Source organism: Schistocerca cancellata, chromosome 1, assembly GCF_023864275.1.
Source record: "Schistocerca cancellata isolate TAMUIC-IGC-003103 chromosome 1, iqSchCanc2.1, whole genome shotgun sequence".
Classification (NCBI taxonomy): Eukaryota; Metazoa; Arthropoda; class Insecta; order Orthoptera; family Acrididae; genus Schistocerca; species Schistocerca cancellata.
The window spans coordinates 274,682,412-274,697,916 of NC_064626.1; positions in this window are offsets into that span (position 1 = coordinate 274,682,412).

The following is a 15,505-nucleotide window of genomic DNA, read 5'->3' on the forward strand; positions in this document are numbered from 1 at the left end:
ACGATTTTAAAGACGATGGTATTAATGGTCGTTAGTGGCGGAAGGAATGGGAAACTTTACTGTGATGGCGTCCTGTGGCGGAGGGAGTGGGGATCTGCTGTTGTTTACTACCTCTTACAGTGTTTGCCATGACTGGTAGTCATCGGCGAATGTGGGCTCCTGTTTTCCTCAAGCTGGATGCGGCAACGCGGCGGTGGTTACACGCCGGTAACGCGGCCTGTTTGTTCTGATGGCTGGCAGCCAGGTTGGTGGAAGCGTAAGTCCATCCTCTCTATTCTCGTTATCAGAATATTCCAATATTCAAATGGCCTCTGTGGCCATTCCTGGCTATCTGGCAAGTAATCAAGTTTCGTTGGAAAATGGCTCTGAGCACTATGGGACTTAACTTCTGAGGTCATCATTTCACCTACAACTTAGAACTACTTAAACCTAACTAACCTAAGGACATCACATAGATCCATGCCGGCAAGTTTCGTTGGATTTTTATTTTCTTACAGCAGTCTTTCTGGTGTTTTGACACTGCAGATTTGTTATGGTCCCCAAGTCGAACGTACTGCTCGAGCCCCGCTTTCGCTGATGACTACCTATCACGGCAACACACACTGTAGGATGCACTGAGCCCCCCCCCCCTCCCCGCCCTAGCTCCTCCTATTACCGGAAACCAATTACAATAACGTCTCCCAATCATTCCACGACTAGCGACAAAATATCATGTCTTTAAAATTGTGACGTGGTGTCGTGCTCGCTGGAACAGTTTTGACAAAATCGGTGACTCTGGATAACAAAAATACACGCGGAACCTGAATACGGTAGACCCACTATAGTCGCGGCCAAAACGTTAGTTTCAAGAGAGACAATTATTTGCAATGTGACGCCGTACCACACACATGAAACTGTCATGTTAACATAAACTATCTCAGTGTACTGTTTGAAGAAATTAGGCGAAACCTTTCACAGGTGGCACAGAGGGATCTTCAGCGCTGCTTTGGAAAAGCACTGTGTTGCGTGCTGCTACGTGTGTTGCAGAAAGGACTATAACGAAGAAACTTGTAAATGAGTTTCCGAATGGAGGTGGAAGACTAAACAGGTGCGTGACGAGGGAGGAATGCACCGGCTGCGGCTCCGATCTCCGGCAGGAACCGAAGCGGGCGCCAAGGACGCTGAGTGGCCCGGGCGTCCAGCTGCCTCAGCCGCAACCAATCAGCCTCACTTCCTCACCACGCATCCTGTCTGCTTTCTCTCTCTCCAACCGACATACCACGTCACGCACGCCTACTAAAACTTATTACGACACAATCTGGACGTAGCGGCGGCACGCAACTGCGCAGAACTGTTCAAAACTTTATTCGCTAGACAAGGATGACGTAAAACGCAGAGCAGCACAGGAAAAGAGGGCATTAGTGGCCAAAAAATGTCTACAATTCTCAAAATTTGGCATTAATTTCAGAGAGAATTTATGAGTGTGAACATCTGGAACATAGTTATGTAGCCGCGCGGTCTTGGGTGCTATGCCACGGTTCGCCCGGCTCCCCCGTGGGAGGTTCGAGTCCTCCCTCGGGCATGGCTGTGTGTGTTGTCCTCAGCGTAAGTTAGATTAAGTAGCGTGTAAGCCTCGATGACCTCAGCAGTTTGATCCCAAAGGGACTTACCACCACCAACACAGTATTGTATGGTAATTAATCACGGACTGGCGGAAATGCGGAAAAAGAAGATGGTTCAAATGACTCTAAGCACTAGGGGACTTAACATCTGAGGTCATCCGTCTCCTAGAACTTAGAACTAATTAAACCTAACGAACCTAAGGACATCACACACATCCATGCCCGAGGCAGGATTCGAATCTGCGACCGTTGCAGCAGCGCAGTTCCGGACTGAAGCGCCTAGAACCGCTCGGCCACATCGGCCGGCCGTAAAAGAAGAGAATCGAGGAGTTTAAGAGGTGGGGCTGTAGAAGAATATTGAATATTAGGTGGACTGATATAAAGAATAAGAAGGTTCTCCGCAGAATCGGCGAGAAAAAGAATGTGGGGAGAACACTAACGAGAAGGAAATGTTTCGGAAATTTGTGGTAAGTTCTTATTGGACCACCTGCTGAGCGTCATGGGTCCCTAAGCTTACACACAACTTAATCTAACTTACTCTATGGACAACACACACACACACACCCATGCCGGGGGAAGGACTCGAACCTCCGACGGGGGAAGCCGCACGAACCGTGGCAAAGCGCTAGACCGCGCCGCTACCCCGTGCGGCTCTGGCAAGAAGAGACATGATGCTAGGACACGGTTTAAGACATCCGGAAATAACTTCCATGGTACTTGGGAGAGCTGTGAAGTAAAGGAACTTTCGGCAAAGATGGATACAAATATACTTGTGTATGTAACTAGTAATTGAGTAAGTTGTGTGTACGCTCTATTTGAACGGAGAGATCGGCACAGGAGAAAAAGTCGTCGTGGGATGCTTTAAATTAGCCACAAGCCTGATGACAAATAACAAAAATTCGCTAGGAGCGCTGACAAATCCCCGTCTTCTAATCTTCATTTGATTTAGAAGTGTATTTTTTAACCGTAGCACGATTCAACAAAATTTTAAACCAAACAATTTTCTCTTTTATTGACATAACATCGACAGTAGTCGCTGCCGTTAATCATTTCCTCTTACATATTCTGAAGTCGACAGGTTCAGCCATCGCTGCCGGCAGAGATCTGTTCGAAAATGCTTGGTTTTACGTTCACCATTAGCGTTTTTTCGACTTGAAAACCCCAAGTTTCCTTTTGCTACATTACATTTATTTAAACCTCACTTTTGTGTAACTTAGCCCAAGTTGTCTTTACAGAAAATTTCCTACACTTATCGTACAGCAAGGGAGAAACAGTAAAAAAATTTTGAAGAAAACTTGTACCAAGTTTTACAGAAGTGAAGGGCAAAAAAACGCCAAAAGAAAAAAACGGGCTCGCAAAAAAAAGAAAAAAAAAAGGAAAAATGAACATGAAACCAAGCCTTATCGAACACAAACCGTGCTGCCGCGCGAGAAATTTGAGGATTTCAAAGTATGTGAAAAGGCGTAATTAACGACAGCCACCACTGATAATGTTTCCTCAATTAACAGTGAAACGTGTTTGTTTTAAGCAACAGAAAATAAATCGGTATACAATATCATACATATAAGACATCTGCTACAGAAGCTGTTTTACCGAGCGAGGTGGCGCAGTGGTAGCACACTGGACTCGCATTCGGGAGGACGACGGTTCAATCCCGCGTCCGGCCATCCTGATTTAGGTTTTCCGTGATTTCCCTAAATCGCTTCAGGCAAATGCTGGGATGGTTCCTCTGAAAGCGCACGGCCGACTTCCTTCCCTAATCCGATGAGAGCGATGACCTAGCTGTTTGGTCTCTTCCCCCCAAACAACCCAACCCAATAGAAGCTGTTATCCAATTAAACAAGTCCATTCAGTTTTTTCACAATTTGTACAAATCACTTAAAGCGATTGACAGGACAGTCGCTTCGACAAGACCATGACCGATTCCTTCCCAGCTTGTGTCCAACCCTTGATAAACCACAATCTCTAATACTCTCATGGAAGCGGAACCTTCCTTCTTGATGCACGCAACTACCCATATTTCGAAATAATAACGATGTATAAAAATATCTACGTATCGTCACAACGGTACATCCTTCTAGAAGTCGTCAACGCTGGAAATACCATGACCACCACAAACATTATGGCTGCTACCCACCGCGAGACTGAATGTCGCCTGGTGTCGTTGTGGGCTCCTGACGCGGTGGGAAAAATACGAGAATATCAGCGAAGCACAGGTGAATAAATCGCAAATGGGGACGTCAACTAGTGTAACCAACTCTGACGAAGGGCTGACTGTTGTGGCCCAGTCACCTGGGAACAGGCATCTCTGGAACAGCATGGCTGGTCGGCTATTCGCGTGTGAAGTCATAAGCAACTACTGGGAGGTGTGTGAAGAACGGAGACACCGGGAGTAGACAAGGTGTTGGAAGTCCACGTCTTCCCACAGAACGCAGAGGTCGGATGATTGTACCCCCTGTAAACCACGACAGGCAGAGGCCTGCTGCAGGTTCATCGACAGATTATCTGCTTGTGCAATCATAAATGTTTCGGCACACCGTTCAGCGCACACTTTTGAAAATAGGGTTCCGCAGCAGACTACGCCTTCGTGTTCCCATGTTGGCCCACAGACGCCGTCAATTACGATAGCAGTGGGCACGTGATTATCGAGACTTGACCATGGATCAATGGAAACCTGTCGCCTGGTCATACGATTCACGTTCCTTGTTACGCCATCATCCAGGCGAACGGCTTTTCTAAACAGGCACCGTGCCATCGCCACAGGTCGGAGGCTGCATTTTTATGCTTTGTAGAACATTCACTTGAACTTCCAAGGGACCTATGATAGTAATCGAAAATACCTTAACAGCTGCAGGCTACGTGAATATTATTGTGGAGCACCTGCATCCTTCCGTACCTGATGTCTATACCCCAACGGCGATGGCATCTTCTAGCAGGATAACTGTCCGTGTCACAAGCCCGGAATAGTGCTACAGTGAGGAGTATGATAGTGACCTCCACTTCGACATTTTGGCTTCCACATTCACCTAATTTGAACCCTTTGAATACTTCTGGGACGCTATTGGGCGCCAGCTGCGGCCCACAAACTACCGGATTGTAAGTTAAAGAATGTGCCTTTCATTGTCAGCTTTATTTTAATCACGTCGATTGTAGTTTCGATCTTACCTTCATTTTCGAGAGAAAGAGTTTTCCCCTATGCACATGTCAGAGAAACAGACACCTCGTTGAATATACTAACGTCTGATGCCATGGTCAACACAGTTCAAACAGTGGAATCCAACAATATTTCCGGTCAGCTAACCACAAAAACTATCTCAATTTTTTTTAATTATATCTGATTAGATCATGAAATTATTACTTTATTCTCCATAATATCAGATGATTGAAAATAAAAATGTGTTCTTAACTAACTATTTATGCTCATTTCAAAACCTTTCTTCCATTGTGTATAACTTTTTTTCACAATGGAATAAAGTTTATTTTATTTTTTGTCCAGGGAATTTTATTAGGGCAGTAAGCTGTGTACAAGAAAATGCCCCCCCCCTTTTCACGTGAGTGGCGTAGCTGGGAAAGCAAAAGCAATGGAGTATACAGGTTTGGAAAAATTGGAGACTTTTTCGCCTGAGACTAACCTGTCTTGCATGAACCACTTCTAAAACATAAAATAAGTATTGCTTCTTCCAATGAAAATCAAACTGGGATTGATGAAGCAGTTTATAAGAGCTCTTTCACAAGACGGATACTGCCTTAAATCGGCCACGAAAAATTAAAAGATGGAATTTTTCTTGGTTCACAAACTCTCAAATTGGTGAAGGAGTACGTATTTGATTAAGAAGAAACGTCTTCACGCCTGTTACTTAAAACGTTCTTAGATAAAAACATCTGAACTACAATAAAATTGTCGGACGATTATGCTGTGTTGTAACATGAATGTAGAAGTCCACGTCCTACACAAACCTAGTGACTACTCCCTGAAAATCAGGAATTTTATAGAGAACAGCAAGGTAAACGCCTCCATCAAGACGTTAAGGAGACGGAGAAGAGGTACCAGAGAAGATGGAAAAACAAGGCAGCCGACTGCTTTTCGATATTGAAGAGGGAGATTAAAAATGAACGATCTGCGAGGAAACTGAAAAAGTCGAAGCTAACAGAGTGTGTATTCATAATGTTGCCAAGAGAATTGTTTGTTGTGATTCCTAAAATACAGAACAATCATTAAAAATGGTTCAAATGGCTCTGAGCACTATGGGACTTAACATCCGAGGTCATCAGTCCCCCTAGAACTTAGAATTTCTTAAACCTAACTAACCTAAGGACATCACGCACATCCATGACCGAGGCAGGATTCGAACCTGCGACCGTAGCGGTCGTGCGGTTCCAGCTGTAGCGCCTAGAACCGCGCGGCCACTACGGCCGGCAACAATCATTATCAAAATGTAGACAGTGACTGACATTTCATCATAATATTCATGCTTCAACTAGCTGTGTGTCTGAAGGCATGTATTTATTCCGATCTTCCATTCGTATATCTCCTCCTTCACCCCCCTCTCTGTTCATCACCTTCTTCAACCCGTCTCTGACCATTTCCTCTTTCATTCCTCTCTGGCAATCACCTCCTTCACACCCTCGCTATCCATCTCCTCCTCCACGCAATTTCTGACAATCTCCTCCTTCATCCTCATCTATCTGTCCATCTCCTCTTCCCACCTCTCCCTGTTTATGTCCTTCGCTTTCCTTCCTTTGTCCATCTCCGCCTTCTACCTTTATCTTCCTCCTCTACAGTTTCTTTTCATCACTTGTCCCCGTCCCTTTCCACCAATCTCCTCCCCTTTATCCAACCACCCCCACCTCCCCCTCTGTCTGTCCATCTATTTCCTCCCTCTATCACTACATTATCACGTTCAGCCCAACAGAAGAGTTGTGGTTCTTATCCCCACAATATTTCCTTCCAGATTGTAACTAATGTGGGTAGAAAATTTGGTTGAAATCGTTCCAGGGGTTTAGGTTGAGCTTCTCACTCGTGTTTCCGCCCACGTACGCAAGTATCAAATACGAGTACACACTCAGGTGACAAAAGTCTTGGTATAGCGATATGCACATATAGAGATGGCGGTACTATTTCGTACATAAGGTATAAAAAGGCAGTGCATTGGTACCTATCATTCATAGGTGATTCATGTTACAAAGATTCCTGAGCTAGGTTAATGGGACATTTCATTTTGGAAACCGGTAGGGAATTCAATATTCCGAGAAACCATGGTGTCAAGAGAGTGCCAAGAATATCAAATCTGAGGCATTACCTCTCATCACGGGCAGTGTACAGGCCGACGGCCGCCACTTAACGATCGAGAGCGCCGGCGTTTGCGTCGAGTTGTCAGTGCTAACAGACGAGCAACACTGCTTGAAATAACCACAGAAGTCAGTGTGGCGGTACGCGAGGCTCCCCCTGTCGGAGGTTCGAGTCCTCCCTCGTGTTGTGTGTGTGTGTGTGTGGGGGGGGGGGGGTCCTTAGCGTAAGTTAGTTTTAAGTTGGATTAAGTAGTGTGTAAGCCTGTGGACCGATGACCTCAGCAGTTTGATCCCATACGAATTTACTACAAATTTACAAATTTTCAATCACTGTGGGATGTACGACAGTGCGGCGAAATTTGACGTTAATGGGCTATGGCAGCAGACGACCGACACGAGTGCCTGTGCTAATAGCATGACATCGCCCGCAGTGCCCCTCCTGGGCGCGTGACGCTCGACGACTGAGAAACCGTGGCTAGGTGAGATGAGTCCCGATTTCAATTAGTAAGAGGTGATGGTAGGGTCCAAGTGTGGCACAAACTCCATGGACTCAAGTTGTCAATAAGCTACTGTGCAAGATGGTGGTGGCTTCGTAATGGTGTGAGCTGTGTTGACACGGAATGGACTGAGTCCTCTGGTCTGACTCTACCGACTGGAAATGGTTGTGTTCCGCTACTTGGAGACCATTTGCAACCAATCATGGACTTAATGTTTCGAAACAACGCTGGAATGTTCATGGATGACGATGTGCCATGTCACCATGCCACAATGGTTCCCGATTTATTTGAAGAACATTCTAGACAACTCGAGCGAATGATTTAGCCCCACAGATCGTCCGACATGAATCCCATGTGACACTTACGGGACATAATCGAGAAGTCAGTACGTGGACAAAATCCTGCACCGGCAACACTTTCGCAATTATGAACGGCTATAAAGGCAGCATGGCTCAATACTACTGCAGGGTATTTCCGCCGACTTGTTGAGTCCATGCCATGTCGAAGTGCTGCACTACAACGAGCAAAACGAGGTCCGACAAAATATTACGAGGGCAGTTCAATAAGTAATGCAACACATTTTTTTTCTCGACCAATTTTGGTTGAAAAAACCGGAAATTTCTTGTGGAATATTTTCAAACATTCCCGCTTCGTCTCGTATAGTTTCAGTGACTTCCGACATGTGGCAGCGCTGTACGGAGCTGTTAAAATGGCGTCTGTAACGGATGTGCGTTGCAAACAACGGGAAGTGATCGAGTTTCTTTTGGCGGAAAACCAGGGCATCTCAGATATTCATAGGCGCTTGCAGAATGTCTACGGTGATCTGGCAGTCGACAAAAGCACGGTGAGTGGTTGGGCAAAGCGTGTGTCATCATCGCCGCAAGGTCAAGCAAGACTGTCTGATCTCCCGTGTGCGGGCCGGCCGTGCACAGCTGTGACTCCTGCAATGGCGGAGCGTGCGAACACACTCGTTCGAGATGATCGACGGATCACCATCAAACAACTCAGTGCTCAACTTGACATCTCTTTTGGTAGTGCTGTCACAATTGTTCACAAAAATCTGAACGAACTTCTCCTTCTTCATGACAACGCAAGACCTCACACAAGTCTTCGCACCCGAGAGGAGCTCACAAAACTTCAGTGGACTGTTCTTCCTCATGCACCCTACAGCCCCGATCTCGCACCGTCAGATTTCTATATGTTTGGCCCAATGAAGGACGCAATCCGTGGGAGGCACTACGCGGATGATGAAGAAGTTATTGATGCAGTACGACGTTGGCTCCGACATCGACCAGTGGAATGGTACCGTGCAGGCATGCAGGCCCTCATTTCAAGGTGGCGTAAGGCCGCAGCACTGAATGGAGATTACGTTGAAAAATAGTGTTGTGTAGCTAAAAGATTGGGGAATAACCTGGTGTATTTCAATGCTGAATAAAACAACCCCTGTTTCAGAAAAAAAAAAATGTGTTGCATTACTTATTGAACTGCCCTCGTACAAGGTACCCCGTGACTTTTGTCACCCCAGTGTATTTCACAAATATTTAACATATTCCACCTCTACTTCCAGCACGTTTCGCCCTGCAGTTTAGTTTTCACGTAGCTCAATATTTATGACATCGTACCTTCTCAAATATGAGTCGTACACTGACATAATTTTGCAGGTACATCCAGTGAAATATGTGGCTACTGTCTGTGAGATGTTTTGCGAATAGTGTCAATAGTAAAGAAGTAATCAATTAAAACGGCAGTTTTTCTTGCATCTTACTATTTGCCATCGTATCTGCTTAACTATTTATCGTACAGTGCAATGGTTTTTGTGGTGTCTCCAGTGGCACGTGTGAATACTGTCTCCATTACGTGTCGCGAATACAGTTAGCGGTGAAGAAGTAATAAAGTAACACGTGAAGCTTCATGCGGCAGATTTACTGCATAAACAGCGATAATGTTGTAAGCGATGAAGTTTTTCGGTTATCATTTTTTACGGGTTGTCAGCGACACAAAAAAATGGTTCAAATGGCTCTGAGCACTATGGGACTCAACATCTTAGGTCATAAGTCCCCTAGAACTTAGAACTACTTAAACCTAACTAACCTAAGGACATCACACACACCCATGCCCGAGGCAGCCTCGCGGTTCCGGACTGCAGCCTCGCGGTTCCGGACTGCAGCGCCAGAACCGCACGGCCACCGCGGCCGGCGTCAGCGACACAAAAATTCTGTAAATACATTCATTTTTATAATATGTACGGATTACTTGACTCGTTCAAATATGGTATTTTATTTTGTGAGAAATCTTGACATGATAGAACAAAATGAAAGTAATTTTCAGAACCCGTATTACGGACTGTTTCTGGAACATTGATTTTTGATAAATCATCCGACAAAAAAAATTAAAAGTGAAGGCATGGCTGGACGCCAGAATGTCTTTCCATTTCTGCCATGTGTGTAGGCTCGGTGTCTTCTAGTTGAAAATGACTTTACAATCGAAATTTCTGTGGTGATTATTAAAACAAACGTTACGGTCAGAAGCAAAAACAGTTCTCTGAAAATCGAAAATGTGTTCACAATAGTGAATTCCGCTCATGTGAATGAGTACACAATGACGCTACGCACCGCAATCTTATTGTGTGTTGATTATACATGACAGGTCAAGATTATTGCGTACGGACCGGAAGGCGAAACAGCACAGATACTGTTCGTACGGCGTAGCTTTGGACACGCAAGCAAATTTGACAGGGGCACCCAAGATTCTTATTGTCACTGGCGATCATCCAACTCATTATTATGTACTCTCTTAGCTAAGGCGTCACAACATAGGTACCCCTATATGCAAAGCCAGTTTACGTAGAAAAACAAAGGAGAAAACAAGAATACAGTCACTGACGAGGCCGTCTTCCAGCGGTGATACCGATCTAAAATGGCAGGGGGGAAGTACCCGGGCACATTCTGCGAGTACCCGGACACTGCGGGGCGGTCACGGAGCATCTCTGGCCGGGTCGTGAGCTATGGGCGAGTCAGAGTGTGCGGGGGCAACGTCCGCTGAGCGCGCATACTCGTACACACACACACAGCCGGCCCACACCGGCACAACGCGCTGTCTACTGCATCTAGTCCTCCGTCACTTGATCGCTGTCGGCATCTGGTTCACAATCATCCTCCCTAGTTCAAATGTCTTTAGGAAAATATTTCTCTTAAAAAGAATGGCAGTCACGGTATTTTTTAAACTATCGAGCTGAATATAGATACAAAACATTTTAAATGACACGACTGCTCTTTCGTATTTCTGCAACAACTATCCCAGTATCTCGTCTCCTACCTTCCAAACTCTACTGGCAGAACTAAGGCTGTGAGGACCGGGCGTGAGTCGTGCTTCGGTAGCTCAGATGGTAGAGCACTTGCCCGCGAAAGGCAAAGGTCCCGAGTTCGAGTCTCGGCCGGGCACACAGTTTTAATCTGCCAGGAAGTTTCATCTCAGCGCACACTCCGCTGCAGAGTGAAAAATCTCATTCTGAAAGTCCTTACTGTTACACATCATCGGATTCGTCTCCACTGCCGCTATGAGAAAATAAGTGCCAAACTATAGCATCCCATTTAAAAAAACAAAGTGGACCTTTATATCTCTGACGCGACCCGACCTAGCAACAAAAAAACCAACGTCATATTATGGGCCCCGTTTCCCATTCAACATTTGTCCCACAAACTTTTCAGCTAGTATCATACTTTCGGAGTTATTCTACGTGGCAATAGTTAGTGACTCACCCTGCATAATAACGAACCTCGTACAACACAACTACTTTTAAACGCCACATCGATGTCGAACTTCACTTGTCATGGCGCCAGTGACCCTACTACGACTAATAACCCTTATTTCTTTATTATGTAAAATTTCTCTCGGTTATGTCGATAAATTTGTCTTTGTTACAAATATATCCTGCGTTCTCTGACCAAACACACTACTTACTTTATCCTTTATTGCTTCACTTTTATTCATCTTGTATTAACTCTTGAATACACTCACTATTTAGAATGACATTAATAACTTCGTGGAAACAAAAACTATCTGAAATCTCTTTACTACCGTTTCTCGAAAGTATTGTTAAGGAATCAATAAAAGGAGGACTTTCATTTATGAAAAATTAATCTTTGTTAATGAAGAAAACATGATCTTACCAACAATGAGGTTCTTACATTAACATTGGCCTCTTAAAAGTTTTTGAAATTAACTTGAAAAGAAACAATCTGCTTAAACAATGTTCAGAAATATTTTCTGAGATCAAATAATTGTCTATTAAGTAAACTGTAGAGAAAAAGCATACGATGAGTTTTCAATTTAAAAAATGATAGTAAAACTAGCAAACTAAAAATAACGAAAAGTATTCCATTCTAAATGTCAAGAAACGCAGTCAAGCAATACCTTTTTATCCACAAATATAGCCAATTGTCTTATTATTATAATTATTTCGTTTTCTTCGCAAACGTCTTCTACTTCACTGTTAGTTTCATGATCAGATATTTCTGTTTTATTATGCCTCTCGAAAAGAATCTGCTGTATCCGACGAGACGGAGTGTTCCCTATTAGCTGACGACATCTCCCAATTTTTTTTTATTTTTCAAACATTGCTCCATTCTGACTGAAACACTTATGACGACTACTAAGAACAGTAACGTTTATAACTTTGTACGGTAGGTTTCAACCTCCCACTGGCACGTAGATACGGAAATAAAGGTCGCTGCTTAGCACGCGCGCCTACAATGAAGATAAACAGCCGATTCCTACAGGAATGGGATTATTAACAATAGAGTTACGCGTGGTGTAATAAATCACCCCGGGAATGTTGTCAACGGTTGACGTTTCTTTTACAAGTGACGCTGTAAGTAACCTGAACCGAAGCCTATCAGTAGAACCTCTTACCGAGTTATGACAGACTAGCGACGTTTCTAACACACAAAAACCTTCAGAGTTCGTTGTCTGCACCTAAGTTGCGATCTCTAGAAAACTGTAGCGAAGTGCAAGAAGACATGCAGAGGATCTACGCTTGGCGCTGGGATTTGGGTTGACAATAATATAATATGTATGATTTATTACACATAAGTACGCGGAAAGACTTATTGCTGATCGATTTCGCTGCCGGCGATATGTCACTGGAACATTAACAACTGTAAAATATCTAGAAGCAAACGTCCGTTGCAACCTAAAGTGTAATGAGCTCATGTAAGTATTGTAGAAAAAGCTTACGTCACGCTCAAATTCATTCGTAGAATCGTAAGTAAACATAATTCCTCCACAAAAGAAGTGGTTAAGAAACACTCGTTGCACCGATTTTGGGGTATGACCCGTTAGTCTGGATTAACAGAAAAGATAACAACGATGATCATTCCGCCGCAGGTTCGTTCAGCAGAAGTGAGAACTTCACAAAGGTGCTTAACGAAGTCCAGTGGCAGACGCTAAAAGATAGCAGCTGTGCATCACGAAGAGGATTACTTTTAACATTCCGAGAATGGGCGTTCTAAGAAGAGCCAGACAGCACATTGCGTCCTATCAAAACGATAGAAAATCACGAGTAGCTATACTTTCCTTCCTCACCAGTCCCGTTTCCGAATGGTGGGTATCCAGGAAAATTGTCAATAATCCAGCGCATGAGCTCTAACTAGGTGACTCACCCTGTAAAACAGTTGCCAAAGTTGATATTTCGTCAGAAAGGAACGCAAGGAATTTGACAGAGGGAGAAAGAAGTGGCATCTGCAAGATGATCCGATGGAATGTATGGTGTCGTATACGCTCTACTATGCGGACAATGTAGACGTCGTGTACATTGATGACTACACGTGCTTTGTTCCGGCGTAATGATAAGGGACGGCACGAAGATGATGAACGTAAGAACAAAGAAGGCTGTGAGAGGACGTCTGCCAATAGTCCGCTGACAAAGACCGCACCACGATAGGAGCGTCCTCTAGCCGAAGGGAATACGAGGAGCGTTTGAAAAGTCCGTGCAAAAATAAAAACTTCTTACGTGTTTGGGGTAAACGTTTTTTAATTTTCGACATATTCTCCTTTTAGACTTATACACGTCTTCCAAGGCTGTTCTAATTTTTGATCCCTTCCGAATAATAGGAATTGTCCAAGTCTACAAAATATCTATTAGTCACCTCCTCGTTTGAATAAAATCTTTGTCCTACCAGCCGTTTCTTCAAATTGGGGAACAAATAGTAGTCCGAGGGAGCCAAGTCTGGAGAACAGGGGGGATGTGAAACGAGTTAGAATCTTATTTCCAATAATTTTGCGACCACAACTGCTGAGGTGCGTGCTGGTGCATTGTGGTGATGGTGATGGCTGGCGTTTTTCTTGCAGCTCGGTTTTCAGACGGTCCAATAAGGATGAGTAATAGGCACCTGTAACAGTTTTACGCTTTTCCAGATAGTCGATGAGGATTTTACCTTGCGAGTCCCAAAAGACAGTCTCCATAACCTTTCCGGCCGAAGGAATGGTGCCAGGCTGGATTAGCCGAGCGGTCTCGGGCGCTGCAGTCATGGGCTGTGCAGCTCGTCTCGGCGGAGGTTAGAGTCCTCCCTCGGGCATGGGTATGTGTGTTTGTCCTTAGGCTAATTTAGGTTAAGTAGTGTGTAAGCTTAGGGACTGATGACCTTAGCAGTTAAGTCCCATAAGATTTCACACATTTTTTTCATGGAATGGTCTTCGCCTTTTTGGTGTAGATTCTCCCTGGGTAACACATTGTTTAGATTGTTGTTTGGTCTCAGAAGTATAGTAATTTATCCATGTTTCATCCGCAGTGACGAAAGGACTAGCAGAGAGTGCTACGATAGCAGGGAGTAATGATTCATATCAGTTGCTTACATGGACACTGTCTATAGCGAAGAATACTTGTTTGCATGCCGACCGTCGGATTCTTCCTGGCCGGCCGCGGTGGCCGTGCAGTTCTAGGCGCTTCAGTACGGAACCGCGGGACTGCTACGGTCGGAGGTTCGAATCCTGCCTCGGGCATGGATCTGTGTGATGTCCTTAGGTTAGTTAGGTTTAAGTAGTTCTACGTTCTAGGGGACTGATGACCTCAGCTGTTAAGTCCCATAGTGCTCAGAGCCATTTGAACCTTTTTTTGTTGTTATTCTTCCTGAACAGCTGCAATCCATCCTTGCAACACCTCACACGATTCCGTTTTGGGTCAAGCGTGATCAATTACGGAACTCATCTTGCAGATAGCTTTCTCATGTCCAAATGTTTATGCAAAATATCATGTACCCGTTCAGTCGAGATGCCCACAGCACTAGCAATCTCACTCACCTGATCTCTTCTGTCATCCATCACCATTATCATGGATTTTATCAATAATTTCTGGAGTCGTAACCTCCACAGGGCGTCCAGAACGTTCAGCATCACTTGTGCCCATATGGCCACTCCGAAAATTTTGAAACCACTTATAAACTTTTCTAATCGAAGGTGCAGAGTCACCGTAATGTTTGTCAAGCTTCTCTTTAGTCTCCTGAGGCGTTTTGCCTTTCATAAAGTAATGTTTAACTACCACACGAAATTCTTTTTCGTCCAGTTTTTGACAATCACTCGAATTCCTTGATTCATACGAATGCCAAACAAAGAGAAATGGACCAGTATGGTTGAAACTTCGCGTGTGTTCTTTCCAAAGATGCTACTAACTAAACATGACCTCGATACGCGCCGGTGGTGCCATCTCTCGGACTTTGCACTGACTTTTCAAACGCCCCTCGTATAAGCGCCGCTCCTGGAAGCCTCGGCCGGACAGTACTAGAAACACAGTACCAGACCCGGCCTATCAGAGAGTGCTACGATAGCAGGTAGTAATGATTCATATCAGTTGCTTACATGGACACTGTCTATAGCGAAGAACATTACTTGTTTGCATGTTGCCCATCGCTTGCGACACCGTTGTAAATTCAAAGTTAAGTATTGTCAATCTTCTTATTTGTTATAAAAACTGTTAATGTGATTTGCTTGAATTGTTGTGTAGCTACCCGAGAAAGCCTCATCCTTTAGGCTCCCTATAAGCTACGAGTGGGCAGGACCCCACGTGCTTAACAACTGAAAGTGATATTTAAAACGGTTGTCAAAGCATTTAATTCATCATCGTTG